The 24,668-nt window shown below is 56.7% G+C and overlaps 30 non-coding genes and 1 pseudogene across 30 annotated transcripts; all 31 read right to left on the reverse strand.

Annotated features, from left to right (window-relative positions):
• Window positions 1-93: 93 nt before the first annotated feature.
• LOC136958303 (U5 spliceosomal RNA) lies at window positions 94-211 on the reverse strand. The gene has a single exon (XR_010878568.1). It is a non-coding gene; the product is annotated as a U5 spliceosomal RNA (small nuclear RNA).
• A 765-nt stretch (window positions 212-976) lies between these two features.
• On the reverse strand, window positions 977-1,167 carry LOC136958132 (U2 spliceosomal RNA). Its single transcript, XR_010878414.1, has one exon. It is a non-coding gene; the product is annotated as a U2 spliceosomal RNA (small nuclear RNA).
• A 448-nt stretch (window positions 1,168-1,615) lies between these two features.
• Window positions 1,616-1,733, reverse strand: LOC136958304 (U5 spliceosomal RNA). The gene has a single exon (XR_010878569.1). It is a non-coding gene; the product is annotated as a U5 spliceosomal RNA (small nuclear RNA).
• Window positions 1,734-2,495: 762 nt separating this feature from the next.
• Window positions 2,496-2,686, reverse strand: LOC136958133 (U2 spliceosomal RNA). Its single transcript, XR_010878415.1, has one exon. It is a non-coding gene; the product is annotated as a U2 spliceosomal RNA (small nuclear RNA).
• A 624-nt stretch (window positions 2,687-3,310) lies between these two features.
• On the reverse strand, window positions 3,311-3,428 carry LOC136958305 (U5 spliceosomal RNA). The gene has a single exon (XR_010878570.1). It is a non-coding gene; the product is annotated as a U5 spliceosomal RNA (small nuclear RNA).
• A 764-nt stretch (window positions 3,429-4,192) lies between these two features.
• Window positions 4,193-4,383, reverse strand: LOC136958134 (U2 spliceosomal RNA). The gene has a single exon (XR_010878416.1). It is a non-coding gene; the product is annotated as a U2 spliceosomal RNA (small nuclear RNA).
• A 448-nt stretch (window positions 4,384-4,831) lies between these two features.
• Window positions 4,832-4,949, reverse strand: LOC136958306 (U5 spliceosomal RNA). The gene has a single exon (XR_010878571.1). It is a non-coding gene; the product is annotated as a U5 spliceosomal RNA (small nuclear RNA).
• A 763-nt stretch (window positions 4,950-5,712) lies between these two features.
• Window positions 5,713-5,903, reverse strand: LOC136958135 (U2 spliceosomal RNA). The gene has a single exon (XR_010878417.1). It is a non-coding gene; the product is annotated as a U2 spliceosomal RNA (small nuclear RNA).
• A 624-nt stretch (window positions 5,904-6,527) lies between these two features.
• On the reverse strand, window positions 6,528-6,645 carry LOC136958307 (U5 spliceosomal RNA). Its single transcript, XR_010878572.1, has one exon. It is a non-coding gene; the product is annotated as a U5 spliceosomal RNA (small nuclear RNA).
• Window positions 6,646-7,408: 763 nt separating this feature from the next.
• LOC136958136 (U2 spliceosomal RNA) lies at window positions 7,409-7,599 on the reverse strand. The gene has a single exon (XR_010878418.1). It is a non-coding gene; the product is annotated as a U2 spliceosomal RNA (small nuclear RNA).
• Window positions 7,600-8,223: 624 nt separating this feature from the next.
• LOC136958310 (U5 spliceosomal RNA) lies at window positions 8,224-8,341 on the reverse strand. Its single transcript, XR_010878574.1, has one exon. It is a non-coding gene; the product is annotated as a U5 spliceosomal RNA (small nuclear RNA).
• A 763-nt stretch (window positions 8,342-9,104) lies between these two features.
• LOC136958137 (U2 spliceosomal RNA) lies at window positions 9,105-9,295 on the reverse strand. The gene has a single exon (XR_010878419.1). It is a non-coding gene; the product is annotated as a U2 spliceosomal RNA (small nuclear RNA).
• Window positions 9,296-9,743: 448 nt separating this feature from the next.
• Window positions 9,744-9,861, reverse strand: LOC136958311 (U5 spliceosomal RNA). Its single transcript, XR_010878575.1, has one exon. It is a non-coding gene; the product is annotated as a U5 spliceosomal RNA (small nuclear RNA).
• Window positions 9,862-10,620: 759 nt separating this feature from the next.
• On the reverse strand, window positions 10,621-10,811 carry LOC136958138 (U2 spliceosomal RNA). Its single transcript, XR_010878420.1, has one exon. It is a non-coding gene; the product is annotated as a U2 spliceosomal RNA (small nuclear RNA).
• Window positions 10,812-11,391: 580 nt separating this feature from the next.
• LOC136958312 (U5 spliceosomal RNA) lies at window positions 11,392-11,509 on the reverse strand. The gene has a single exon (XR_010878576.1). It is a non-coding gene; the product is annotated as a U5 spliceosomal RNA (small nuclear RNA).
• A 763-nt stretch (window positions 11,510-12,272) lies between these two features.
• Window positions 12,273-12,443, reverse strand: LOC136958204 (U2 spliceosomal RNA; annotated as a pseudogene).
• A 512-nt stretch (window positions 12,444-12,955) lies between these two features.
• On the reverse strand, window positions 12,956-13,073 carry LOC136958313 (U5 spliceosomal RNA). Its single transcript, XR_010878577.1, has one exon. It is a non-coding gene; the product is annotated as a U5 spliceosomal RNA (small nuclear RNA).
• A 768-nt stretch (window positions 13,074-13,841) lies between these two features.
• Window positions 13,842-14,032, reverse strand: LOC136958332 (U2 spliceosomal RNA). The gene has a single exon (XR_010878595.1). It is a non-coding gene; the product is annotated as a U2 spliceosomal RNA (small nuclear RNA).
• Window positions 14,033-14,524: 492 nt separating this feature from the next.
• LOC136958314 (U5 spliceosomal RNA) lies at window positions 14,525-14,642 on the reverse strand. The gene has a single exon (XR_010878578.1). It is a non-coding gene; the product is annotated as a U5 spliceosomal RNA (small nuclear RNA).
• A 765-nt stretch (window positions 14,643-15,407) lies between these two features.
• Window positions 15,408-15,598, reverse strand: LOC136958140 (U2 spliceosomal RNA). Its single transcript, XR_010878421.1, has one exon. It is a non-coding gene; the product is annotated as a U2 spliceosomal RNA (small nuclear RNA).
• Window positions 15,599-16,046: 448 nt separating this feature from the next.
• On the reverse strand, window positions 16,047-16,164 carry LOC136958315 (U5 spliceosomal RNA). The gene has a single exon (XR_010878579.1). It is a non-coding gene; the product is annotated as a U5 spliceosomal RNA (small nuclear RNA).
• A 762-nt stretch (window positions 16,165-16,926) lies between these two features.
• On the reverse strand, window positions 16,927-17,117 carry LOC136958141 (U2 spliceosomal RNA). Its single transcript, XR_010878422.1, has one exon. It is a non-coding gene; the product is annotated as a U2 spliceosomal RNA (small nuclear RNA).
• A 624-nt stretch (window positions 17,118-17,741) lies between these two features.
• Window positions 17,742-17,859, reverse strand: LOC136958316 (U5 spliceosomal RNA). Its single transcript, XR_010878580.1, has one exon. It is a non-coding gene; the product is annotated as a U5 spliceosomal RNA (small nuclear RNA).
• A 763-nt stretch (window positions 17,860-18,622) lies between these two features.
• On the reverse strand, window positions 18,623-18,813 carry LOC136958142 (U2 spliceosomal RNA). The gene has a single exon (XR_010878423.1). It is a non-coding gene; the product is annotated as a U2 spliceosomal RNA (small nuclear RNA).
• A 448-nt stretch (window positions 18,814-19,261) lies between these two features.
• Window positions 19,262-19,379, reverse strand: LOC136958317 (U5 spliceosomal RNA). Its single transcript, XR_010878581.1, has one exon. It is a non-coding gene; the product is annotated as a U5 spliceosomal RNA (small nuclear RNA).
• A 763-nt stretch (window positions 19,380-20,142) lies between these two features.
• LOC136958144 (U2 spliceosomal RNA) lies at window positions 20,143-20,333 on the reverse strand. The gene has a single exon (XR_010878425.1). It is a non-coding gene; the product is annotated as a U2 spliceosomal RNA (small nuclear RNA).
• Window positions 20,334-20,957: 624 nt separating this feature from the next.
• LOC136958318 (U5 spliceosomal RNA) lies at window positions 20,958-21,075 on the reverse strand. The gene has a single exon (XR_010878582.1). It is a non-coding gene; the product is annotated as a U5 spliceosomal RNA (small nuclear RNA).
• A 762-nt stretch (window positions 21,076-21,837) lies between these two features.
• LOC136958145 (U2 spliceosomal RNA) lies at window positions 21,838-22,028 on the reverse strand. The gene has a single exon (XR_010878426.1). It is a non-coding gene; the product is annotated as a U2 spliceosomal RNA (small nuclear RNA).
• Window positions 22,029-22,652: 624 nt separating this feature from the next.
• LOC136958319 (U5 spliceosomal RNA) lies at window positions 22,653-22,770 on the reverse strand. The gene has a single exon (XR_010878583.1). It is a non-coding gene; the product is annotated as a U5 spliceosomal RNA (small nuclear RNA).
• A 765-nt stretch (window positions 22,771-23,535) lies between these two features.
• Window positions 23,536-23,726, reverse strand: LOC136958146 (U2 spliceosomal RNA). Its single transcript, XR_010878427.1, has one exon. It is a non-coding gene; the product is annotated as a U2 spliceosomal RNA (small nuclear RNA).
• A 448-nt stretch (window positions 23,727-24,174) lies between these two features.
• Window positions 24,175-24,292, reverse strand: LOC136958322 (U5 spliceosomal RNA). Its single transcript, XR_010878585.1, has one exon. It is a non-coding gene; the product is annotated as a U5 spliceosomal RNA (small nuclear RNA).
• Window positions 24,293-24,668: the final 376 nt, after the last annotated feature.

Here is a 24,668-nt window from a genome sequence, read left to right on the forward strand (position 1 = left end):
AAGAAGCAAAGACAAAACCTGCCTTACCCGCAGGCACGCACCTAACCCCAAAGCCAACCTCACCCTGCTTTTGTCACAAGTCCATCAGGCTCTGCCCTCCCTCGGGCAAAGCCTCCCAAAAATACCACGTTCCACTCGTCGGCGCTCCCCTCCACGGAAGTCTTTAGTAAAAGGCGAAAGGCTTGTGCGTGCTGAAGGGGAACCAGAGCGTCGATTTGAAACGACCCAAACGGCCTACCCCCAACCCCTCCGTTGGCCCTGACTCACCCGTCCGCGGGGGCGAACCGGGGAGAACCGGGGCGAACCGCATCCTTCTCGGGAAAAAAAAGGCGCGGAAACGCCACGGGCCGCAGAGGGGCTCGGCCCGCCCGCTTGGCTTTTCTTTCCTTACCGCACTTTCTCCATTTCATTGATGGCTTTTTCTCCATTAAGATCCGTACGTGTTTATCGTATGCGCCTTCCAGCCAGTCCACTCCGTGTTGGTGTCGACTGACACGGCGATAAAAAACTCATTCCGATTGCCTTCCAGTTTTTCACCTCGGCCCCGCTGAATGTCAGCCAGCTCTCTCTCTCTCTCTCTCTCTCTCTCTCTCTCTCTCTCTCTCTCTCTCTGTCACTCACTCACTCAGTCACTCACTCAGTCACTCACTCACTCAGTCACTCACTTTTTTTTTGTTTTTTTTTGTTTTTTTTTTTTTTTATCTAAAAGGGCGGGAAAACGCCACCGGCCGACAGGGCTCCGCCCACACCCCCTTTTCACCCCGTTTTTTTGGTAGGGATCGCTTGTTCCGCTTTGTTGGGGCCCCCCCCCCCCCCTTTTGAGGGTTTTTTGACCCTCACCCCAAAAACCCTAGCCCTAACCTAAACCCCTCTCCCCCAAACCTCACTCATTCAGACATTCCCTCCTTCCCTCCCTCCTTCCTTCCTTCCCTCCCTCCCTCCCTCCCTCACTAGCTTTTCTCTTTGACACGCTTAGAAAGATTGCACCCTTCCCGGAGACGCTGCAATACCGGGGCGATGCGCGGAGCGGACGGAGCGAGCCCCTGTTCCGACTCCCTGTTGCAAAAATCCGTTTAATATGTTGTCCTCGCATGGAGGACATATCAGATATTAAACTGATAAGAACAGATACTACACTTGATCTGAGCCAAAAGGCCGAGAAGCGATGACCGCATTATCGGACGCCCCCGGCGCGCGGACCCTCCGTGCACCACCTGGGCCGCTCGGTCACCACACCGAGAACGGCCGAAACCACGGAAGCGGAAAGCCGAGGCCAAAAGCCGCAGGACAAGCAGGGACGGAAGCGGAAAGCCGAGGCCAAAAGCCGCAGGACAAGCAGGGACGGAAGCGGAAAGCCGAGGCCAAAAGCCGCAGGACAAGCAGGGACGGAAGCGGAAAGCCGAGGCCAAAAGCCGCAGGACAAGCAGGGACGGAAGCGGAAAGCCGAGGCCAAAAGCCGCAGGACAAGCAGGGACGGAAGCGGAAAGCCGAGGAAAAGGCAACAGAATTGAAACAGCTACAGAAGAAGCAAAGACAAAACCTGCCTTACCCGCAGGCACGCACCTAACCCCAAAGCCAACCTCACCCTGCTTTTGTCACAAGTCCATCAGGCTCTGCCCTCCCTCGGGCAAAGCCTCCCAAAAATACCACGTTCCACTCGTCGGCGCTCCCCTCCACGGAAGTCTTTAGTAAAAGGCGAAAGGCTTGTGCGTGCTGAAGGGGAACCAGAGCGTCGATTTGAAACGACCCAAACGGCCTACCCCCAACCCCTCCGTTGGCCCTGACTCACCCGTCCGCGGGGGCGAACCGGGGAGAACCGGGGCGAACCGCATCCTTCTCGGGAAAAAAAAGGCGCGGAAACGCCACGGGCCGCAGAGGGGCTCGGCCCGCCCGCTTGGCTTTTCTTTCCTTACCGCACTTTCTCCATTTCATTGATGGCTTTTTCTCCATTAAGATCCGTACGTGTTTATCGTATGCGCCTTCCAGCCAGTCCACTCCGTGTTGGTGTCGACTGACACGGCGATAAAAAACTCATTCCGATTGCCTTCCAGTTTTTCACCTCGGCCCCGCTGAATGTCAGCCAGCTCTCTCTCTCTCTCTCTCTCTCTCTCTCTCTCTCTCTCTCTCTCTCTGTCACTCACTCACTCAGTCACTCACTCAGTCACTCACTCACTCAGTCACTCACTTTTTTTTTGTTTTTTTTTTTTTTTTTTTTTTTTATCTAAAAGGGCGGGAAAACGCCACCGGCCGACAGGGCTCCGCCCACACCCCCTTTTCACCCCGTTTTTTTGGTAGGGATCGCTTGTTCCGCTTTGTTGGGGCCCCCCCCCCCCCCTTTTGAGGGTTTTTTGACCCTCACCCCAAAAACCCTAGCCCTAACCTAAACCCCTCTCCCCCAAACCTCACTCATTCAGACATTCCCTCCTTCCCTCCCTCCTTCCTTCCTTCCCTCCCTCCCTCCCTCCCTCACTAGCTTTTCTCTTTGACACGCTTAGAAAGATTGCACCCTTCCCGGAGACGCTGCAATACCGGGGCGATGCGCGGAGCGGACGGAGCGAGCCCCTGTTCCGACTCCCTGTTGCAAAAATCCGTTTAATATGTTGTCCTCGCATGGAGGACATATCAGATATTAAACTGATAAGAACAGATACTACACTTGATCTGAGCCAAAAGGCCGAGAAGCGATGACCGCATTATCGGACGCCCCCGGCGCGCGGACCCTCCGTGCACCACCTGGGCCGCTCGGTCACCACACCGAGAACGGCCGAAACCACGGAAGCGGAAAGCCGAGGCCAAAAGCCGCAGGACAAGCAGGGACGGAAGCGGAAAGCCGAGGCCAAAAGCCGCAGGACAAGCAGGGACGGAAGCGGAAAGCCGAGGCCAAAAGCCGCAGGACAAGCAGGGACGGAAGCGGAAAGCCGAGGCCAAAAGCCGCAGGACAAGCAGGGACGGAAGCGGAAAGCCGAGGCCAAAAGCCGCAGGACAAGCAGGGACGGAAGCGGAAAGCCGAGGCCAAAAGCCGCAGGACAAGCAGGGACGGAAGCGGAAAGCCGAGGCCAAAAGCCGCAGGACAAGCAGGGACGGAAGCGGAAAGCCGAGGCCAAAAGCCGCAGGACAAGCAGGGACGGAAGCGGAAAGCCGAGGCCAAAAGCCGCAGGACAAGCAGGGACGGAAGCGGAAAGCCGAGGAAAAGGCAACAGAATTGAAACAGCTACAGAAGAAGCAAAGACAAAACCTGCCTTACCCGCAGGCACGCACCTAACCCCAAAGCCAACCTCACCCTGCTTTTGTCACAAGTCCATCAGGCTCTGCCCTCCCTCGGGCAAAGCCTCCCAAAAATACCACGTTCCACTCGTCGGCGCTCCCCTCCACGGAAGTCTTTAGTAAAAGGCGAAAGGCTTGTGCGTGCTGAAGGGGAACCAGAGCGTCGATTTGAAACGACCCAAACGGCCTACCCCCAACCCCTCCGTTGGCCCTGACTCACCCGTCCGCGGGGGCGAACCGGGGAGAACCGGGGCGAACCGCATCCTTCTCGGGAAAAAAAAGGCGCGGAAACGCCACGGGCCGCAGAGGGGCTCGGCCCGCCCGCTTGGCTTTTCTTTCCTTACCGCACTTTCTCCATTTCATTGATGGCTTTTTCTCCATTAAGATCCGTACGTGTTTATCGTATGCGCCTTCCAGCCAGTCCACTCCGTGTTGGTGTCGACTGACACGGCGATAAAAAACTCATTCCGATTGCCTTCCAGTTTTTCACCTCGGCCCCGCTGAATGTCAGCCAGCTCTCTCTCTCTCTCTCTCTCTCTCTCTCTCTCTCTCTCTCTCTCTCTGTCACTCACTCACTCAGTCACTCACTCAGTCACTCACTCACTCAGTCACTCACTTTTTTTTTGTTTTTTTTTGTTTTTTTTTTTTTTTATCTAAAAGGGCGGGAAAACGCCACCGGCCGACAGGGCTCCGCCCACACCCCCTTTTCACCCCGTTTTTTTGGTAGGGATCGCTTGTTCCGCTTTGTTGGGGCCCCCCCCCCCCCCCTTTTGAGGGTTTTTTGACCCTCACCCCAAAAACCCTAGCCCTAACCTAAACCCCTCTCCCCCAAACCTCACTCATTCAGACATTCCCTCCTTCCCTCCCTCCTTCCTTCCTTCCCTCCCTCCCTCCCTCCCTCACTAGCTTTTCTCTTTGACACGCTTAGAAAGATTGCACCCTTCCCGGAGACGCTGCAATACCGGGGCGATGCGCGGAGCGGACGGAGCGAGCCCCTGTTCCGACTCCCTGTTGCAAAAATCCGTTTAATATGTTGTCCTCGCATGGAGGACATATCAGATATTAAACTGATAAGAACAGATACTACACTTGATCTGAGCCAAAAGGCCGAGAAGCGATGACCGCATTATCGGACGCCCCCGGCGCGCGGACCCTCCGTGCACCACCTGGGCCGCTCGGTCACCACACCGAGAACGGCCGAAACCACGGAAGCGGAAAGCCGAGGCCAAAAGCCGCAGGACAAGCAGGGACGGAAGCGGAAAGCCGAGGCCAAAAGCCGCAGGACAAGCAGGGACGGAAGCGGAAAGCCGAGGCCAAAAGCCGCAGGACAAGCAGGGACGGAAGCGGAAAGCCGAGGCCAAAAGCCGCAGGACAAGCAGGGACGGAAGCGGAAAGCCGAGGCCAAAAGCCGCAGGACAAGCAGGGACGGAAGCGGAAAGCCGAGGAAAAGGCAACAGAATTGAAACAGCTACAGAAGAAGCAAAGACAAAACCTGCCTTACCCGCAGGCACGCACCTAACCCCAAAGCCAACCTCACCCTGCTTTTGTCACAAGTCCATCAGGCTCTGCCCTCCCTCGGGCAAAGCCTCCCAAAAATACCACGTTCCACTCGTCGGCGCTCCCCTCCACGGAAGTCTTTAGTAAAAGGCGAAAGGCTTGTGCGTGCTGAAGGGGAACCAGAGCGTCGATTTGAAACGACCCAAACGGCCTACCCCCAACCCCTCCGTTGGCCCTGACTCACCCGTCCGCGGGGGCGAACCGGGGAGAACCGGGGCGAACCGCATCCTTCTCGGGAAAAAAAAGGCGCGGAAACGCCACGGGCCGCAGAGGGGCTCGGCCCGCCCGCTTGGCTTTTCTTTCCTTACCGCACTTTCTCCATTTCATTGATGGCTTTTTCTCCATTAAGATCCGTACGTGTTTATCGTATGCGCCTTCCAGCCAGTCCACTCCGTGTTGGTGTCGACTGACACGGCGATAAAAAACTCATTCCGATTGCCTTCCAGTTTTTCACCTCGGCCCCGCTGAATGTCAGCCAGCTCTCTCTCTCTCTCTCTCTCTCTCTCTCTCTCTCTCTCTCTCTCTCTGTCACTCACTCACTCAGTCACTCACTCAGTCACTCACTCACTCAGTCACTCACTTTTTTTTTGTTTTTTTTTTTTTTTTTTTTTTTTATCTAAAAGGGCGGGAAAACGCCACCGGCCGACAGGGCTCCGCCCACACCCCCTTTTCACCCCGTTTTTTTGGTAGGGATCGCTTGTTCCGCTTTGTTGGGGCCCCCCCCCCCCCCCTTTTGAGGGTTTTTTGACCCTCACCCCAAAAACCCTAGCCCTAACCTAAACCCCTCTCCCCCAAACCTCACTCATTCAGACATTCCCTCCTTCCCTCCCTCCTTCCTTCCTTCCCTCCCTCCCTCCCTCCCTCACTAGCTTTTCTCTTTGACACGCTTAGAAAGATTGCACCCTTCCCGGAGACGCTGCAATACCGGGGCGATGCGCGGAGCGGACGGAGCGAGCCCCTGTTCCGACTCCCTGTTGCAAAAATCCGTTTAATATGTTGTCCTCGCATGGAGGACATATCAGATATTAAACTGATAAGAACAGATACTACACTTGATCTGAGCCAAAAGGCCGAGAAGCGATGACCGCATTATCGGACGCCCCCGGCGCGCGGACCCTCCGTGCACCACCTGGGCCGCTCGGTCACCACACCGAGAACGGCCGAAACCACGGAAGCGGAAAGCCGAGGCCAAAAGCCGCAGGACAAGCAGGGACGGAAGCGGAAAGCCGAGGCCAAAAGCCGCAGGACAAGCAGGGACGGAAGCGGAAAGCCGAGGCCAAAAGCCGCAGGACAAGCAGGGACGGAAGCGGAAAGCCGAGGCCAAAAGCCGCAGGACAAGCAGGGACGGAAGCGGAAAGCCGAGGCCAAAAGCCGCAGGACAAGCAGGGACGGAAGCGGAAAGCCGAGGCCAAAAGCCGCAGGACAAGCAGGGACGGAAGCGGAAAGCCGAGGCCAAAAGCCGCAGGACAAGCAGGGACGGAAGCGGAAAGCCGAGGCCAAAAGCCGCAGGACAAGCAGGGACGGAAGCGGAAAGCCGAGGCCAAAAGCCGCAGGACAAGCAGGGACGGAAGCGGAAAGCCGAGGAAAAGGCAACAGAATTGAAACAGCTACAGAAGAAGCAAAGACAAAACCTGCCTTACCCGCAGGCACGCACCTAACCCCAAAGCCAACCTCACCCTGCTTTTGTCACAAGTCCATCAGGCTCTGCCCTCCCTCGGGCAAAGCCTCCCAAAAATACCACGTTCCACTCGTCGGCGCTCCCCTCCACGGAAGTCTTTAGTAAAAGGCGAAAGGCTTGTGCGTGCTGAAGGGGAACCAGAGCGTCGATTTGAAACGACCCAAACGGCCTACCCCCAACCCCTCCGTTGGCCCTGACTCACCCGTCCGCGGGGGCGAACCGGGGAGAACCGGGGCGAACCGCATCCTTCTCGGGAAAAAAAAGGCGCGGAAACGCCACGGGCCGCAGAGGGGCTCGGCCCGCCCGCTTGGCTTTTCTTTCCTTACCGCACTTTCTCCATTTCATTGATGGCTTTTTCTCCATTAAGATCCGTACGTGTTTATCGTATGCGCCTTCCAGCCAGTCCACTCCGTGTTGGTGTCGACTGACACGGCGATAAAAAACTCATTCCGATTGCCTTCCAGTTTTTCACCTCGGCCCCGCTGAATGTCAGCCAGCTCTCTCTCTCTCTCTCTCTCTCTCTCTCTCTCTCTCTCTCTCTCTCTGTCACTCACTCACTCAGTCACTCACTCAGTCACTCACTCACTCAGTCACTCACTTTTTTTTTGTTTTTTTTTTTTTTTTTTTTTTTTATCTAAAAGGGCGGGAAAACGCCACCGGCCGACAGGGCTCCGCCCACACCCCCTTTTCACCCCGTTTTTTTGGTAGGGATCGCTTGTTCCGCTTTGTTGGGGCCCCCCCCCCCCCCCTTTTGAGGGTTTTTTGACCCTCACCCCAAAAACCCTAGCCCTAACCTAAACCCCTCTCCCCCAAACCTCACTCATTCAGACATTCCCTCCTTCCCTCCCTCCTTCCTTCCTTCCCTCCCTCCCTCCCTCCCTCACTAGCTTTTCTCTTTGACACGCTTAGAAAGATTGCACCCTTCCCGGAGACGCTGCAATACCGGGGCGATGCGCGGAGCGGACGGAGCGAGCCCCTGTTCCGACTCCCTGTTGCAAAAATCCGTTTAATATGTTGTCCTCGCATGGAGGACATATCAGATATTAAACTGATAAGAACAGATACTACACTTGATCTGAGCCAAAAGGCCGAGAAGCGATGACCGCATTATCGGACGCCCCCGGCGCGCGGACCCTCCGTGCACCACCTGGGCCGCTCGGTCACCACACCGAGAACGGCCGAAACCACGGAAGCGGAAAGCCGAGGCCAAAAGCCGCAGGACAAGCAGGGACGGAAGCGGAAAGCCGAGGCCAAAAGCCGCAGGACAAGCAGGGACGGAAGCGGAAAGCCGAGGCCAAAAGCCGCAGGACAAGCAGGGACGGAAGCGGAAAGCCGAGGCCAAAAGCCGCAGGACAAGCAGGGACGGAAGCGGAAAGCCGAGGCCAAAAGCCGCAGGACAAGCAGGGACGGAAGCGGAAAGCCGAGGCCAAAAGCCGCAGGACAAGCAGGGACGGAAGCGGAAAGCCGAGGCCAAAAGCCGCAGGACAAGCAGGGACGGAAGCGGAAAGCCGAGGCCAAAAGCCGCAGGACAAGCAGGGACGGAAGCGGAAAGCCGAGGCCAAAAGCCGCAGGACAAGCAGGGACGGAAGCGGAAAGCCGAGGAAAAGGCAACAGAATTGAAACAGCTACAGAAGAAGCAAAGACAAAACCTGCCTTACCCGCAGGCACGCACCTAACCCCAAAGCCAACCTCACCCTGCTTTTGTCACAAGTCCATCAGGCTCTGCCCTCCCTCGGGCAAAGCCTCCCAAAAATACCACGTTCCACTCGTCGGCGCTCCCCTCCACGGAAGTCTTTAGTAAAAGGCGAAAGGCTTGTGCGTGCTGAAGGGGAACCAGAGCGTCGATTTGAAACGACCCAAACGGCCTACCCCCAACCCCTCCGTTGGCCCTGACTCACCCGTCCGCGGGGGCGAACCGGGGAGAACCGGGGCGAACCGCATCCTTCTCGGGAAAAAAAAGGCGCGGAAACGCCACGGGCCGCAGAGGGGCTCGGCCCGCCCGCTTGGCTTTTCTTTCCTTACCGCACTTTCTCCATTTCATTGATGGCTTTTTCTCCATTAAGATCCGTACGTGTTTATCGTATGCGCCTTCCAGCCAGTCCACTCCGTGTTGGTGTCGACTGACACGGCGATAAAAAACTCATTCCGATTGCCTTCCAGTTTTTCACCTCGGCCCCGCTGAATGTCAGCCAGCTCTCTCTCTCTCTCTCTCTCTCTCTCTCTCTCTCTCTCTCTCTCTCTGTCACTCACTCACTCAGTCACTCACTCAGTCACTCACTCACTCAGTCACTCACTTTTTTTTTGTTTTTTTTTGTTTTTTTTTTTTTTTATCTAAAAGGGCGGGAAAACGCCACCGGCCGACAGGGCTCCGCCCACACCCCCTTTTCACCCCGTTTTTTTGGTAGGGATCGCTTGTTCCGCTTTGTTGGGGCCCCCCCCCCCCCCTTTTGAGGGTTTTTTGACCCTCACCCCAAAAACCCTAGCCCTAACCTAAACCCCTCTCCCCCAAACCTCACTCATTCAGACATTCCCTCCTTCCCTCCCTCCTTCCTTCCTTCCCTCCCTCCCTCCCTCCCTCACTAGCTTTTCTCTTTGACACGCTTAGAAAGATTGCACCCTTCCCGGAGACGCTGCAATACCGGGGCGATGCGCGGAGCGGACGGAGCGAGCCCCTGTTCCGACTCCCTGTTGCAAAAATCCGTTTAATATGTTGTCCTCGCATGGAGGACATATCAGATATTAAACTGATAAGAACAGATACTACACTTGATCTGAGCCAAAAGGCCGAGAAGCGATGACCGCATTATCGGACGCCCCCGGCGCGCGGACCCTCCGTGCACCACCTGGGCCGCTCGGTCACCACACCGAGAACGGCCGAAACCACGGAAGCGGAAAGCCGAGGCCAAAAGCCGCAGGACAAGCAGGGACGGAAGCGGAAAGCCGAGGCCAAAAGCCGCAGGACAAGCAGGGACGGAAGCGGAAAGCCGAGGCCAAAAGCCGCAGGACAAGCAGGGACGGAAGCGGAAAGCCGAGGCCAAAAGCCGCAGGACAAGCAGGGACGGAAGCGGAAAGCCGAGGCCAAAAGCCGCAGGACAAGCAGGGACGGAAGCGGAAAGCCGAGGAAAAGGCAACAGAATTGAAACAGCTACAGAAGAAGCAAAGACAAAACCTGCCTTACCCGCAGGCACGCACCTAACCCCAAAGCCAACCTCACCCTGCTTTTGTCACAAGTCCATCAGGCTCTGCCCTCCCTCGGGCAAAGCCTCCCAAAAATACCACGTTCCACTCGTCGGCGCTCCCCTCCACGGAAGTCTTTAGTAAAAGGCGAAAGGCTTGTGCGTGCTGAAGGGGAACCAGAGCGTCGATTTGAAACGACCCAAACGGCCTACCCCCAACCCCTCCGTTGGCCCTGACTCACCCGTCCGCGGGGGCGAACCGGGGAGAACCGGGGCGAACCGCATCCTTCTCGGGAAAAAAAAGGCGCGGAAACGCCACGGGCCGCAGAGGGGCTCGGCCCGCCCGCTTGGCTTTTCTTTCCTTACCGCACTTTCTCCATTTCATTGATGGCTTTTTCTCCATTAAGATCCGTACGTGTTTATCGTATGCGCCTTCCAGCCAGTCCACTCCGTGTTGGTGTCGACTGACACGGCGATAAAAAACTCATTCCGATTGCCTTCCAGTTTTTCACCTCGGCCCCGCTGAATGTCAGCCAGCTCTCTCTCTCTCTCTCTCTCTCTCTCTCTCTCTCTCTCTCTCTCTCTCTCTGTCACTCACTCACTCAGTCACTCACTCAGTCACTCACTCACTCAGTCACTCACTTTTTTTTTTTTTTTTTGTTTTTTTTATCTAAAAGGGCGGGAAAACGCCACCGGCCGACAGGGCTCCGCCCACACCCCCTTTTCACCCCGTTTTTTTGGTAGGGATCGCTTGTTCCGCTTTGTTGGGGCCCCCCCCCCCCCCCTTTTGAGGGTTTTTTGACCCTCACCCCAAAAACCCTAGCCCTAACCTAAACCCCTCTCCCCCAAACCTCACTCATTCAGACATTCCCTCCTTCCCTCCCTCCTTCCTTCCTTCCCTCCCTCCCTCCCTCCCTCACTAGCTTTTCTCTTTGACACGCTTAGAAAGATTGCACCCTTCCCGGAGACGCTGCAATACCGGGGCGATGCGCGGAGCGGACGGAGCGAGCCCCTGTTCCGACTCCCTGTTGCAAAAATCCGTTTAATATGTTGTCCTCGCATGGAGGACATATCAGATATTAAACTGATAAGAACAGATACTACACTTGATCTGAGCCAAAAGGCCGAGAAGCGATGACCGCATTATCGGACGCCCCCGGCGCGCGGACCCTCCGTGCACCACCTGGGCCGCTCGGTCACCACACCGAGAACGGCCGAAACCACGGAAGCGGAAAGCCGAGGCCAAAAGCCGCAGGACAAGCAGGGACGGAAGCGGAAAGCCGAGGCCAAAAGCCGCAGGACAAGCAGGGACGGAAGCGGAAAGCCGAGGCCAAAAGCCGCAGGACAAGCAGGGACGGAAGCGGAAAGCCGAGGCCAAAAGCCGCAGGACAAGCAGGGACGGAAGCGGAAAGCCGAGGCCAAAAGCCGCAGGACAAGCAGGGACGGAAGCGGAAAGCCGAGGCCAAAAGCCGCAGGACAAGCAGGGACGGAAGCGGAAAGCCGAGGCCAAAAGCCGCAGGACAAGCAGGGACGGAAGCGGAAAGCCGAGGCCAAAAGCCGCAGGACAAGCAGGGACGGAAGCGGAAAGCCGAGGAAAAGGCAACAGAATTGAAACAGCTACAGAAGAAGCAAAGACAAAACCTGCCTTACCCGCAGGCACGCACCTAACCCCAAAGCCAACCTCACCCTGCTTTTGTCACAAGTCCATCAGGCTCTGCCCTCCCTCGGGCAAAGCCTCCCAAAAATACCACGTTCCACTCGTCGGCGCTCCCCTCCACGGAAGTCTTTAGTAAAAGGCGAAAGGCTTGTGCGTGCTGAAGGGGAACCAGAGCGTCGATTTGAAACGACCCAAACGGCCTACCCCCAACCCCTCCGTTGGCCCTGACTCACCCGTCCGCGGGGGCGAACCGGGGAGAACCGGGGCGAACCGCATCCTTCTCGGGAAAAAAAAGGCGCGGAAACGCCACGGGCCGCAGAGGGGCTCGGCCCGCCCGCTTGGCTTTTCTTTCCTTACCGCACTTTCTCCATTTCATTGATGGCTTTTTCTCCATTAAGATCCGTACGTGTTTATCGTATGCGCCTTCCAGCCAGTCCACTCCGTGTTGGTGTCGACTGACACGGCGATAAAAAACTCATTCCGATTGCCTTCCAGTTTTTCACCTCGGCCCCGCTGAATGTCAGCCAGCTCTCTCTCTCTCTCTCTCTCTCTCTCTCTCTCTCTCTCTCTCTCTCTGTCACTCACTCACTCAGTCACTCACTCAGTCACTCACTCACTCAGTCACTCACTTTTTTTTTGTTTTTTTTTGTTTTTTTTTTTTTTTATCTAAAAGGGCGGGAAAACGCCACCGGCCGACAGGGCTCCGCCCACACCCCCTTTTCACCCCGTTTTTTTGGTAGGGATCGCTTGTTCCGCTTTGTTGGGGCCCCCCCCCCCCCCTTTTGAGGGTTTTTTGACCCTCACCCCAAAAACCCTAGCCCTAACCTAAACCCCTCTCCCCCAAACCTCACTCATTCAGACATTCCCTCCTTCCCTCCCTCCTTCCTTCCTTCCCTCCCTCCCTCCCTCCCTCACTAGCTTTTCTCTTTGACACGCTTAGAAAGATTGCACCCTTCCCGGAGACGCTGCAATACCGGGGCGATGCGCGGAGCGGACGGAGCGAGCCCCTGTTCCGACTCCCTGTTGCAAAAATCCGTTTAATATGTTGTCCTCGCATGGAGGACATATCAGATATTAAACTGATAAGAACAGATACTACACTTGATATTATCGGACGCCCCGGCGCGCGGACCCTCCGTGCACCACCTGGGGCCGCTCGGTCACCACACCGAGAACGGCCGAAACCACGGAAGCGGAAAGCCGAGGCCAAAAGCCGCAGGACAAGCAGGGACGGGAAGCGGAAAGCCGAGGCCAAAAGCCGCAGGACAAGCAGGGAGGACGAGCGGACAGGAAAGAGGAGCAGGGACGGAAGCGGAAAGCCGAGGCCAAAAGCCGCAGGACAAGCAGGGACGGAAGCGGAAAGCCGAGGCCAAAAGCCGCAGGACAAGCAGGGACGGAAGCGGAAAGCCGAGGCCAAAAGCCGCAGGACAAGCAGGGACGGAAGCGGAAAGCCGAGGCCAAAAGCCGCAGGACAAGCAGGGACGGAAGCGGAAAGCCGAGGAAAAGGCAACAGAATTGAAACAGCTACAGAAGAAGCAAAGACAAAACCTGCCTTACCCGCAGGCACGCACCTAACCCCAAAGCCAACCTCACCCTGCTTTTGTCACAAGTCCATCAGGCTCTGCCCTCCCTCGGGCAAAGCCTCCCAAAAATACCACGTTCCACTCGTCGGCGCTCCCCTCCACGGAAGTCTTTAGTAAAAGGCGAAAGGCTTGTGCGTGCTGAAGGGGAACCAGAGCGTCGATTTGAAACGACCCAAACGGCCTACCCCCAACCCCTCCGTTGGCCCTGACTCACCCGTCCGCGGGGGCGAACCGGGGAGAACCGGGGCGAACCGCATCCTTCTCGGGAAAAAAAAGGCGCGGAAACGCCACGGGCCGCAGAGGGGCTCGGCCCGCCCGCTTGGCTTTTCTTTCCTTACCGCACTTTCTCCATTTCATTGATGGCTTTTTCTCCATTAAGATCCGTACGTGTTTATCGTATGCGCCTTCCAGCCAGTCCACTCCGTGTTGGTGTCGACTGACACGGCGATAAAAAACTCATTCCGATTGCCTTCCAGTTTTTCACCTCGGCCCCGCTGAATGTCAGCCAGCTCTCTCTCTCTCTCTCTCTCTCTCTCTCTCTCTCTCTCTCTCTCTCTCTCTCTGTCACTCACTCACTCAGTCACTCACTCAGTCACTCACTCACTCAGTCACTCACTTTTTTTTTGTTTTTTTTTTTTTTTTTTTTTTTTATCTAAAAGGGCGGGAAAACGCCACCGGCCGACAGGGCTCCGCCCACACCCCCTTTTCACCCCGTTTTTTTGGTAGGGATCGCTTGTTCCGCTTTGTTGGGGCCCCCCCCCCCCCCTTTTGAGGGTTTTTTGACCCTCACCCCAAAAACCCTAGCCCTAACCTAAACCCCTCTCCCCCAAACCTCACTCATTCAGACATTCCCTCCTTCCCTCCCTCCTTCCTTCCTTCCCTCCCTCCCTCCCTCCCTCACTAGCTTTTCTCTTTGACACGCTTAGAAAGATTGCACCCTTCCCGGAGACGCTGCAATACCGGGGCGATGCGCGGAGCGGACGGAGCGAGCCCCTGTTCCGACTCCCTGTTGCAAAAATCCGTTTAATATGTTGTCCTCGCATGGAGGACATATCAGATATTAAACTGATAAGAACAGATACTACACTTGATCTTAGCCAAAAGGCCGAGAAGCGATGACCGCATTATCGGACGCCCCCGGCGCGCGGACCCTCCGTGCACCACCTGGGCCGCTCGGTCACCACACCGAGAACGGCCGAAACCACGGAAGCGGAAAGCCGAGGCCAAAAGCCGCAGGACAAGCAGGGACGGAAGCGGAAAGCCGAGGCCAAAAGCCGCAGGACAAGCAGGGACGGAAGCGGAAAGCCGAGGCCAAAAGCCGCAGGACAAGCAGGGACGGAAGCGGAAAGCCGAGGCCAAAAGCCGCAGGACAAGCAGGGACGGAAGCGGAAAGCCGAGGCCAAAAGCCGCAGGACAAGCAGGGACGGAAGCGGAAAGCCGAGGCCAAAAGCCGCAGGACAAGCAGGGACGGAAGCGGAAAGCCGAGGAAAAGGCAACAGAATTGAAACAGCTACAGAAGAAGCAAAGACAAAACCTGCCTTACCCGCAGGCACGCACCTAACCCCAAAGCCAACCTCACCCTGCTTTTGTCACAAGTCCATCAGGCTCTGCCCTCCCTCGGGCAAAGCCTCCCAAAAATACCACGTTCCACTCGTCGGCGCTCCCCTCCACGGAAGTCTTTAGTAAAAGGCGAAAGGCTTGTGCGTGCTGAAGGGGAACCAGAGCGTCGATTTGAAACGACCCAAACGGCCTACCCCCAACCCCTCCGTTGGCCCTGACTCACCCGTCCGCGGGGGCGAACCGGGGAGAACCGGGGCGAACCGCATCCTTCTCGGGAAAAAAAAGGCGCGGAAACGCCACGGGCCGCAGAGGGGCTCGGCCCGCCCGCTTGGCTTTTCTTTCCTTACCGCACTTTCTCCATTTCATTGATGGCTTTTTCTCCATTAAGATCCGTACGTGTTTATCGTATGCGCCTTCCAGCCAGTCCACTCCGTGTTGGTGTCGACTGACACGGCGATAAAAAACTCATTCCGATTGCCTTCCAGTTTTTCACCTCGGCCCCGCTGAATGTCAGCCAGCTCTCTCTCTCTCTCTCTCTCTCTCTCTCTCTCTCTCTCTCTCTCTCTCTGTCACTCACTCACTCAGTCACTCACTCAGTCACTCACTCACTCAGTCACTCACTTTTTTTTTGTTTTTTTTTTTTTTTTTTTTTTTTATCTAAAAGGGCGGGAAAACGCCACCGGCCGACAGGGCTCCGCCCACACCCCCTTTTCACCCCGTTTTTTTGGTAGGGATCGCTTGTTCCGCTTTGTTGGGGCCCCCCCCCCCCCCCTTTTGAGGGTTTTTTGACCCTCACCCCAAAAACCCTAGCCCTAACCTAAACCCCTCTCCCCCAAACCTCACTCATTCAGACATTCCCTCCTTCCCTCCCTCCTTCCTTCCTTCCCTCCCTCCCTCCCTCCCTCACTAGCTTTTCTCTTTGACACGCTTAGAAAGATTGCACCCTTCCCGGAGACGCTGCAATACCGGGGCGATGCGCGGAGCGGACGGAGCGAGCCCCTGTTCCGACTCCCTGTTGCAAAAATCCGTTTAATATGTTGTCCTCGCATGGAGGACATATCAGATATTAAACTGATAAGAACAGATACTACACTTGATCTGAGCCAAAAGGCCGAGAAGCGATGACCGCATTATCGGACGCCCCCGGCGCGCGGACCCTCCGTGCACCACCTGGGCCGCTCGGTCACCACACCGAGAACGGCCGAAACCACGGAAGCGGAAAGCCGAGGCCAAAAGCCGCAGGACAAGCAGGGACGGAAGCGGAAAGCCGAGGCCAAAAGCCGCAGGACAAGCAGGGACGGAAGCGGAAAGCCGAGGCCAAAAGCCGCAGGACAAGCAGGGACGGAAGCGGAAAGCCGAGGCCAAAAGCCGCAGGACAAGCAGGGACGGAAGCGGAAAGCCGAGGCCAAAAGCCGCAGGACAAGCAGGGACGGAAGCGGAAAGCCGAGGAAAAGGCAACAGAATTGAAACAGCTACAGAAGAAGCAAAGACAAAACCTGCCTTACCCGCAGGCACGCACCTAACCCCAAAGCCAACCTCACCCTGCTTTTGTCACAAGTCCATCAGGCTCTGCCCTCCCTCGGGCAAAGCCTCCCAAAAATACCACGTTCCACTCGTCGGCGCTCCCCTCCACGGAAGTCTTTAGTAAAAGGCGAAAGGCTTGTGCGTGCTGAAGGGGAACCAGAGCGTCGATTTGAAACGACCCAAACGGCCTACCCCCAACCCCTCCGTTGGCCCTGACTCACCCGTCCGCGGGGGCGAACCGGGGAGAACCGGGGCGAACCGCATCCTTCTCGGGAAAAAAAAGGCGCGGAAACGCCACGGGCCGCAGAGGGGCTCGGCCCGCCCGCTTGGCTTTTCTTTCCTTACCGCACTTTCTCCATTTCATTGATGGCTTTTTCTCCATTAAGATCCGTACGTGTTTATCGTATGCGCCTTCCAGCCAGTCCACTCCGTGTTGGTGTCGACTGACACGGCGATAAAAAACTCATTCCGATTGCCTTCCAGTTTTTCACCTCGGCCCCGCTGAATGTCAGCCAGCTCTCTCTCTCTCTCTCTCTCTCTCTCTCTCTCTCTCTCTCTCTCTCTGTCACTCACTCACTCAGTCACTCACTCAGTCACTCACTCACTCAGTCACTCACTTTTTTTTTGTTTTTTTTTTTTTTTTTTTTTTTTATCTAAAAGGGCGGGAAAACGCCACCGGCCGACAGGGCTCCGCCCACACCCCCTTTTCACCCCGTTTTTTTGGTAGGGATCGCTTGTTCCGCTTTGTTGGGGCCCCCCCCCCCCCCTTTTGAGGGTTTTTTGACCCTCACCCCAAAAACCCTAGCCCTAACCTAAACCCCTCTCCCCCAAACCTCACTCATTCAGACATTCCCTCCTTCCCTCCCTCCTTCCTTCCTTCCCTCCCTCCCTCCCTCCCTCACTAGCTTTTCTCTTTGACACGCTTAGAAAGATTGCACCCTTCCCGGAGACGCTGCAATACCGGGGCGATGCGCGGAGCGGACGGAGCGAGCCCCTGTTCCGACTCCCTGTTGCAAAAATCCGTTTAATATGTTGTCCTCGCATGGAGGACATATCAGATATTAAACTGATAAGAACAGATACTACACTTGATCTGAGCCAAAAGGCCGAGAAGCGATGACCGCATTATCGGACGCCCCCGGCGCGCGGACCCTCCGTGCACCACCTGGGCCGCTCGGTCACCACACCGAGAACGGCCGAAACCACGGAAGCGGAAAGCCGAGGCCAAAAGCCGCAGGACAAGCAGGGACGGAAGCGGAAAGCCGAGGCCAAAAGCCGCAGGACAAGCAGGGACGGAAGCGGAAAGCCGAGGCCAAAAGCCGCAGGACAAGCAGGGACGGAAGCGGAAAGCCGAGGCCAAAAGCCGCAGGACAAGCAGGGACGGAAGCGGAAAGCCGAGGCCAAAAGCCGCAGGACAAGCAGGGACGGAAGCGGAAAGCCGAGGCCAAAAGCCGCAGGACAAGCAGGGACGGAAGCGGAAAGCCGAGGCCAAAAGCCGCAGGACAAGCAGGGACGGAAGCGGAAAGCCGAGGCCAAAAGCCGCAGGACAAGCAGGGACGGAAGCGGAAAGCCGAGGCCAAAAGCCGCAGGACAAGCAGGGACGGAAGCGGAAAGCCGAGGAAAAGGCAACAGAATTGAAACAGCTACAGAAGAAGCAAAGACAAAACCTGCCTTACCCGCAGGCACGCACCTAACCCCAAAGCCAACCTCACCCTGCTTTTGTCACAAGTCCATCAGGCTCTGCCCTCCCTCGGGCAAAGCCTCCCAAAAATACCACGTTCCACTCGTCGGCGCTCCCCTCCACGGAAGTCTTTAGTAAAAGGCGAAAGGCTTGTGCGTGCTGAAGGGGAACCAGAGCGTCGATTTGAAACGACCCAAACGGCCTACCCCCAACCCCTCCGTTGGCCCTGACTCACCCGTCCGCGGGGGCGAACCGGGGAGAACCGGGGCGAACCGCATCCTTCTCGGGAAAAAAAAGGCGCGGAAACGCCACGGGCCGCAGAGGGGCTCGGCCCGCCCGCTTGGCTTTTCTTTCCTTACCGCACTTTCTCCATTTCATTGATGGCTTTTTCTCCATTAAGATCCGTACGTGTTTATCGTATGCGCCTTCCAGCCAGTCCACTCCGTGTTGGTGTCGACTGACACGGCGATAAAAAACTCATTCCGATTGCCTTCCAGTTTTTCACCTCGGCCCCGCTGAATGTCAGCCAGCTCTCTCTCTCTCTCTCTCTCTCTCTCTCTCTCTCTCTCTCTCTCTCTGTCACTCACTCACTCAGTCACTCACTCAGTCACTCACTCACTCAGTCACTCACTTTTTTTTTGTTTTTTTTTGTTTTTTTTTTTTTTTATCTAAAAGGGCGGGAAAACGCCACCGGCCGACAGGGCTCCGCCCACACCCCCTTTTCACCCCGTTTTTTTGGTAGGGATCGCTTGTTCCGCTTTGTTGGGGCCCCCCCCCCCCCCTTTTGAGGGTTTTTTGACCCTCACCCCAAAAACCCTAGCCCTAACCTAAACCCCTCTCCCCCAAACCTCACTCATTCAGACATTCCCTCCTTCCCTCCCTCCTTCCTTCCTTCCCTCCCTCCCTCCCTCCCTCACTAGCTTTTCTCTTTGACACGCTTAGAAAGATTGCACCCTTCCCGGAGACGCTGCAATACCGGGGCGATGCGCGGAGCGGACGGAGCGAGCCCCTGTTCCGACTCCCTGTTGCAAAAATCCGTTTAATATGTTGTCCTCGCATGGAGGACATATCAGATATTAAACTGATAAGAACAGATACTACACTTGATCTGAGCCAAAAGGCCGAGAAGCGATGACCGCATTATCGGACGCCCCCGGCGCGCGGACCCTCCGTGCACCACCTGGGCCGCTCGGTCACCACACCGAGAACGGCCGAAACCACGGAAGCGGAAAGCCGAGGCCAAAAGCCGCAGGACAAGCAGGGACGGAAGCGGAAAGCCGAGGCCAAAAGCCGCAGGACAAGCAGGGACGGAAGCGGAAAGCCGAGGCCAAAAGCCGCAGGACAAGCAGGGACGGAAGCGGAAAGCCGAGGCCAAAAGCCGCAGGACAAGCAGGGACGGAAGCGGAAAGCCGAGGCCAAAAGCCGCAGGACAAGCAGGGACGGAAGCGGAAAGCCGAGGAAAAGGCAACAGAATTGAAACAGCTACAGAAGAAGCAAAGACAAAACCTGCCTTACCCGCAGGCACGCACCTAACCCCAAAGCCAACCTCACCCTGCTTTTGTCACAAGTCCATCAGGCTCTGCCCTCCCTCGGGCAAAGCCTCCCAAAAATACCACGTTCCACTCGTCGGCGCTCCCCTCCACGGAAGTCTTTAGTAAAAGGCGAAAGGCTTGTGCGTGCTGAAGGGGAACCAGAGCGTCGATTTGAAACGACCCAAACGGCCTACCCCCAACCCCTCCGTTGGCCCTGACTCACCCGTCCGCGGGGGCGAACCGGGGAGAACCGGGGCGAACCGCATCCTTCTCGGGAAAAAAAAGGCGCGGAAACGCCACGGGCCGCAGAGGGGCTCGGCCCGCCCGCTTGGCTTTTCTTTCCTTACCGCACTTTCTCCATTTCATTGATGGCTTTTTCTCCATTAAGATCCGTACGTGTTTATCGTATGCGCCTTCCAGCCAGTCCACTCCGTGTTGGTGTCGACTGACACGGCGATAAAAAACTCATTCCGATTGCCTTCCAGTTTTTCACCTCGGCCCCGCTGAATGTCAGCCAGCTCTCTCTCTCTCTCTCTCTCTCTCTCTCTCTCTCTCTCTCTCTCTCTGTCACTCACTCACTCAGTCACTCACTCAGTCACTCACTCACTCAGTCACTCACTTTTTTTTTGTTTTTTTTTTTTTTTTTTTTTTTTATCTAAAAGGGCGGGAAAACGCCACCGGCCGACAGGGCTCCGCCCACACCCCCTTTTCACCCCGTTTTTTTGGTAGGGATCGCTTGTTCCGCTTTGTTGGGGCCCCCCCCCCCCCCCTTTTGAGGGTTTTTTGACCCTCACCCCAAAAACCCTAGCCCTAACCTAAACCCCTCTCCCCCAAACCTCACTCATTCAGACATTCCCTCCTTCCCTCCCTCCTTCCTTCCTTCCCTCCCTCCCTCCCTCCCTCACTAGCTTTTCTCTTTGACACGCTTAGAAAGATTGCACCCTTCCCGGAGACGCTGCAATACCGGGGCGATGCGCGGAGCGGACGGAGCGAGCCCCTGTTCCGACTCCCTGTTGCAAAAATCCGTTTAATATGTTGTCCTCGCATGGAGGACATATCAGATATTAAACTGATAAGAACAGATACTACACTTGATCTGAGCCAAAAGGCCGAGAAGCGATGACCGCATTATCGGACGCCCCCGGCGCGCGGACCCTCCGTGCACCACCTGGGCCGCTCGGTCACCACACCGAGAACGGCCGAAACCACGGAAGCGGAAAGCCGAGGCCAAAAGCCGCAGGACAAGCAGGGACGGAAGCGGAAAGCCGAGGCCAAAAGCCGCAGGACAAGCAGGGACGGAAGCGGAAAGCCGAGGCCAAAAGCCGCAGGACAAGCAGGGACGGAAGCGGAAAGCCGAGGCCAAAAGCCGCAGGACAAGCAGGGACGGAAGCGGAAAGCCGAGGCCAAAAGCCGCAGGACAAGCAGGGACGGAAGCGGAAAGCCGAGGCCAAAAGCCGCAGGACAAGCAGGGACGGAAGCGGAAAGCCGAGGCCAAAAGCCGCAGGACAAGCAGGGACGGAAGCGGAAAGCCGAGGCCAAAAGCCGCAGGACAAGCAGGGACGGAAGCGGAAAGCCGAGGCCAAAAGCCGCAGGACAAGCAGGGACGGAAGCGGAAAGCCGAGGAAAAGGCAACAGAATTGAAACAGCTACAGAAGAAGCAAAGACAAAACCTGCCTTACCCGCAGGCACGCACCTAACCCCAAAGCCAACCTCACCCTGCTTTTGTCACAAGTCCATCAGGCTCTGCCCTCCCTCGGGCAAAGCCTCCCAAAAATACCACGTTCCACTCGTCGGCGCTCCCCTCCACGGAAGTCTTTAGTAAAAGGCGAAAGGCTTGTGCGTGCTGAAGGGGAACCAGAGCGTCGATTTGAAACGACCCAAACGGCCTACCCCCAACCCCTCCGTTGGCCCTGACTCACCCGTCCGCGGGGGCGAACCGGGGAGAACCGGGGCGAACCGCATCCTTCTCGGGAAAAAAAAGGCGCGGAAACGCCACGGGCCGCAGAGGGGCTCGGCCCGCCCGCTTGGCTTTTCTTTCCTTACCGCACTTTCTCCATTTCATTGATGGCTTTTTCTCCATTAAGATCCGTACGTGTTTATCGTATGCGCCTTCCAGCCAGTCCACTCCGTGTTGGTGTCGACTGACACGGCGATAAAAAACTCATTCCGATTGCCTTCCAGTTTTTCACCTCGGCCCCGCTGAATGTCAGCCAGCTCTCTCTCTCTCTCTCTCTCTCTCTCTCTCTCTCTCTCTCTCTCTCTGTCACTCACTCACTCAGTCACTCACTCAGTCACTCACTCACTCAGTCACTCACTTTTTTTTTGTTTTTTTTTTTTTTTTTTTTTTTTATCTAAAAGGGCGGGAAAACGCCACCGGCCGACAGGGCTCCGCCCACACCCCCTTTTCACCCCGTTTTTTTGGTAGGGATCGCTTGTTCCGCTTTGTTGGGGCCCCCCCCCCCCCCTTTTGAGGGTTTTTTGACCCTCACCCCAAAAACCCTAGCCCTAACCTAAACCCCTCTCCCCCAAACCTCACTCATTCAGACATTCCCTCCTTCCCTCCCTCCTTCCTTCCTTCCCTCCCTCCCTCCCTCCCTCACTAGCTTTTCTCTTTGACACGCTTAGAAAGATTGCACCCTTCCCGGAGACGCTGCAATACCGGGGCGATGCGCGGAGCGGACGGAGCGAGCCCCTGTTCCGACTCCCTGTTGCAAAAATCCGTTTAATATGTTGTCCTCGCATGGAGGACATATCAGATATTAAACTGATAAGAACAGATACTACACTTGATCTGAGCCAAAAGGCCGAGAAGCGATGACCGCATTATCGGACGCCCCCGGCGCGCGGACCCTCCGTGCACCACCTGGGCCGCTCGGTCACCACACCGAGAACGGCCGAAACCACGGAAGCGGAAAGCCGAGGCCAAAAGCCGCAGGACAAGCAGGGACGGAAGCGGAAAGCCGAGGCCAAAAGCCGCAGGACAAGCAGGGACGGAAGCGGAAAGCCGAGGCCAAAAGCCGCAGGACAAGCAGGGACGGAAGCGGAAAGCCGAGGCCAAAAGCCGCAGGACAAGCAGGGACGGAAGCGGAAAGCCGAGGCCAAAAGCCGCAGGACAAGCAGGGACGGAAGCGGAAAGCCGAGGCCAAAAGCCGCAGGACAAGCAGGGACGGAAGCGGAAAGCCGAGGCCAAAAGCCGCAGGACAAGCAGGGACGGAAGCGGAAAGCCGAGGCCAAAAGCCGCAGGACAAGCAGGGACGGAAGCGGAAAGCCGAGGCCAAAAGCCGCAGGACAAGCAGGGACGGAAGCGGAAAGCCGAGGAAAAGGCAACAGAATTGAAACAGCTACAGAAGAAGCAAAGACAAAACCTGCCTTACCCGCAGGCACGCACCTAACCCCAAAGCCAACCTCACCCTGCTTTTGTCACAAGTCCATCAGGCTCTGCCCTCCCTCGGGCAAAGCCTCCCAAAAATACCACGTTCCACTCGTCGGCGCTCCCCTCCACGGAAGTCTTTAGTAAAAGGCGAAAGGCTTGTGCGTGCTGAAGGGGAACCAGAGCGTCGATTTGAAACGACCCAAACGGCCTACCCCCAACCCCTCCGTTGGCCCTGACTCACCCGTCCGCGGGGGCGAACCGGGGAGAACCGGGGCGAACCGCATCCTTCTCGGGAAAAAAAAGGCGCGGAAACGCCACGGGCCGCAGAGGGGCTCGGCCCGCCCGCTTGGCTTTTCTTTCCTTACCGCACTTTCTCCATTTCATTGATGGCTTTTTCTCCATTAAGATCCGTACGTGTTTATCGTATGCGCCTTCCAGCCAGTCCACTCCGTGTTGGTGTCGACTGACACGGCGATAAAAAACTCATTCCGATTGCCTTCCAGTTTTTCACCTCGGCCCCGCTGAATGTCAGCCAGCTCTCTCTCTCTCTCTCTCTCTCTCTCTCTCTCTCTCTCTCTCTCTCTCTGTCACTCACTCACTCAGTCACTCACTCAGTCACTCACTCACTCAGTCACTCACTTTTTTTTTGTTTTTTTTTGTTTTTTTTTTTTTTTATCTAAAAGGGCGGGAAAACGCCACCGGCCGACAGGGCTCCGCCCACACCCCCTTTTCACCCCGTTTTTTTGGTAGGGATCGCTTGTTCCGCTTTGTTGGGGCCCCCCCCCCCCCCTTTTGAGGGTTTTTTGACCCTCACCCCAAAAACCCTAGCCCTAACCTAAACCCCTCTCCCCCAAACCTCACTCATTCAGACATTCCCTCCTTCCCTCCCTCCTTCCTTCCTTCCCTCCCTCCCTCCCTCCCTCACTAGCTTTTCTCTTTGACACGCTTAGAAAGATTGCACCCTTCCCGGAGACGCTGCAATACCGGGGCGATGCGCGGAGCGGACGGAGCGAGCCCCTGTTCCGACTCCCTGTTGCAAAAATCCGTTTAATATGTTGTCCTCGCATGGAGGACATATCAGATATTAAACTGATAAGAACAGATACTACACTTGATCTGAGCCAAAAGGCCGAGAAGCGATGACCGCATTATCGGACGCCCCCGGCGCGCGGACCCTCCGTGCACCACCTGGGCCGCTCGGTCACCACACCGAGAACGGCCGAAACCACGGAAGCGGAAAGCCGAGGCCAAAAGCCGCAGGACAAGCAGGGACGGAAGCGGAAAGCCGAGGCCAAAAGCCGCAGGACAAGCAGGGACGGAAGCGGAAAGCCGAGGCCAAAAGCCGCAGGACAAGCAGGGACGGAAGCGGAAAGCCGAGGCCAAAAGCCGCAGGACAAGCAGGGACGGAAGCGGAAAGCCGAGGCCAAAAGCCGCAGGACAAGCAGGGACGGAAGCGGAAAGCCGAGGAAAAGGCAACAGAATTGAAACAGCTACAGAAGAAGCAAAGACAAAACCTGCCTTACCCGCAGGCACGCACCTAACCCCAAAGCCAACCTCACCCTGCTTTTGTCACAAGTCCATCAGGCTCTGCCCTCCCTCGGGCAAAGCCTCCCAAAAATACCACGTTCCACTCGTCGGCGCTCCCCTCCACGGAAGTCTTTAGTAAAAGGCGAAAGGCTTGTGCGTGCTGAAGGGGAACCAGAGCGTCGATTTGAAACGACCCAAACGGCCTACCCCCAACCCCTCCGTTGGCCCTGACTCACCCGTCCGCGGGGGCGAACCGGGGAGAACCGGGGCGAACCGCATCCTTCTCGGGAAAAAAAAGGCGCGGAAACGCCACGGGCCGCAGAGGGGCTCGGCCCGCCCGCTTGGCTTTTCTTTCCTTACCGCACTTTCTCCATTTCATTGATGGCTTTTTCTCCATTAAGATCCGTACGTGTTTATCGTATGCGCCTTCCAGCCAGTCCACTCCGTGTTGGTGTCGACTGACACGGCGATAAAAAACTCATTCCGATTGCCTTCCAGTTTTTCACCTCGGCCCCGCTGAATGTCAGCCAGCTCTCTCTCTCTCTCTCTCTCTCTC

The sequence above is a fragment of the Osmerus mordax genome, chromosome 15 (assembly GCF_038355195.1).
Source record: "Osmerus mordax isolate fOsmMor3 chromosome 15, fOsmMor3.pri, whole genome shotgun sequence".
Lineage (NCBI taxonomy): Eukaryota > Metazoa > Chordata > Actinopteri > Osmeriformes > Osmeridae > Osmerus > Osmerus mordax.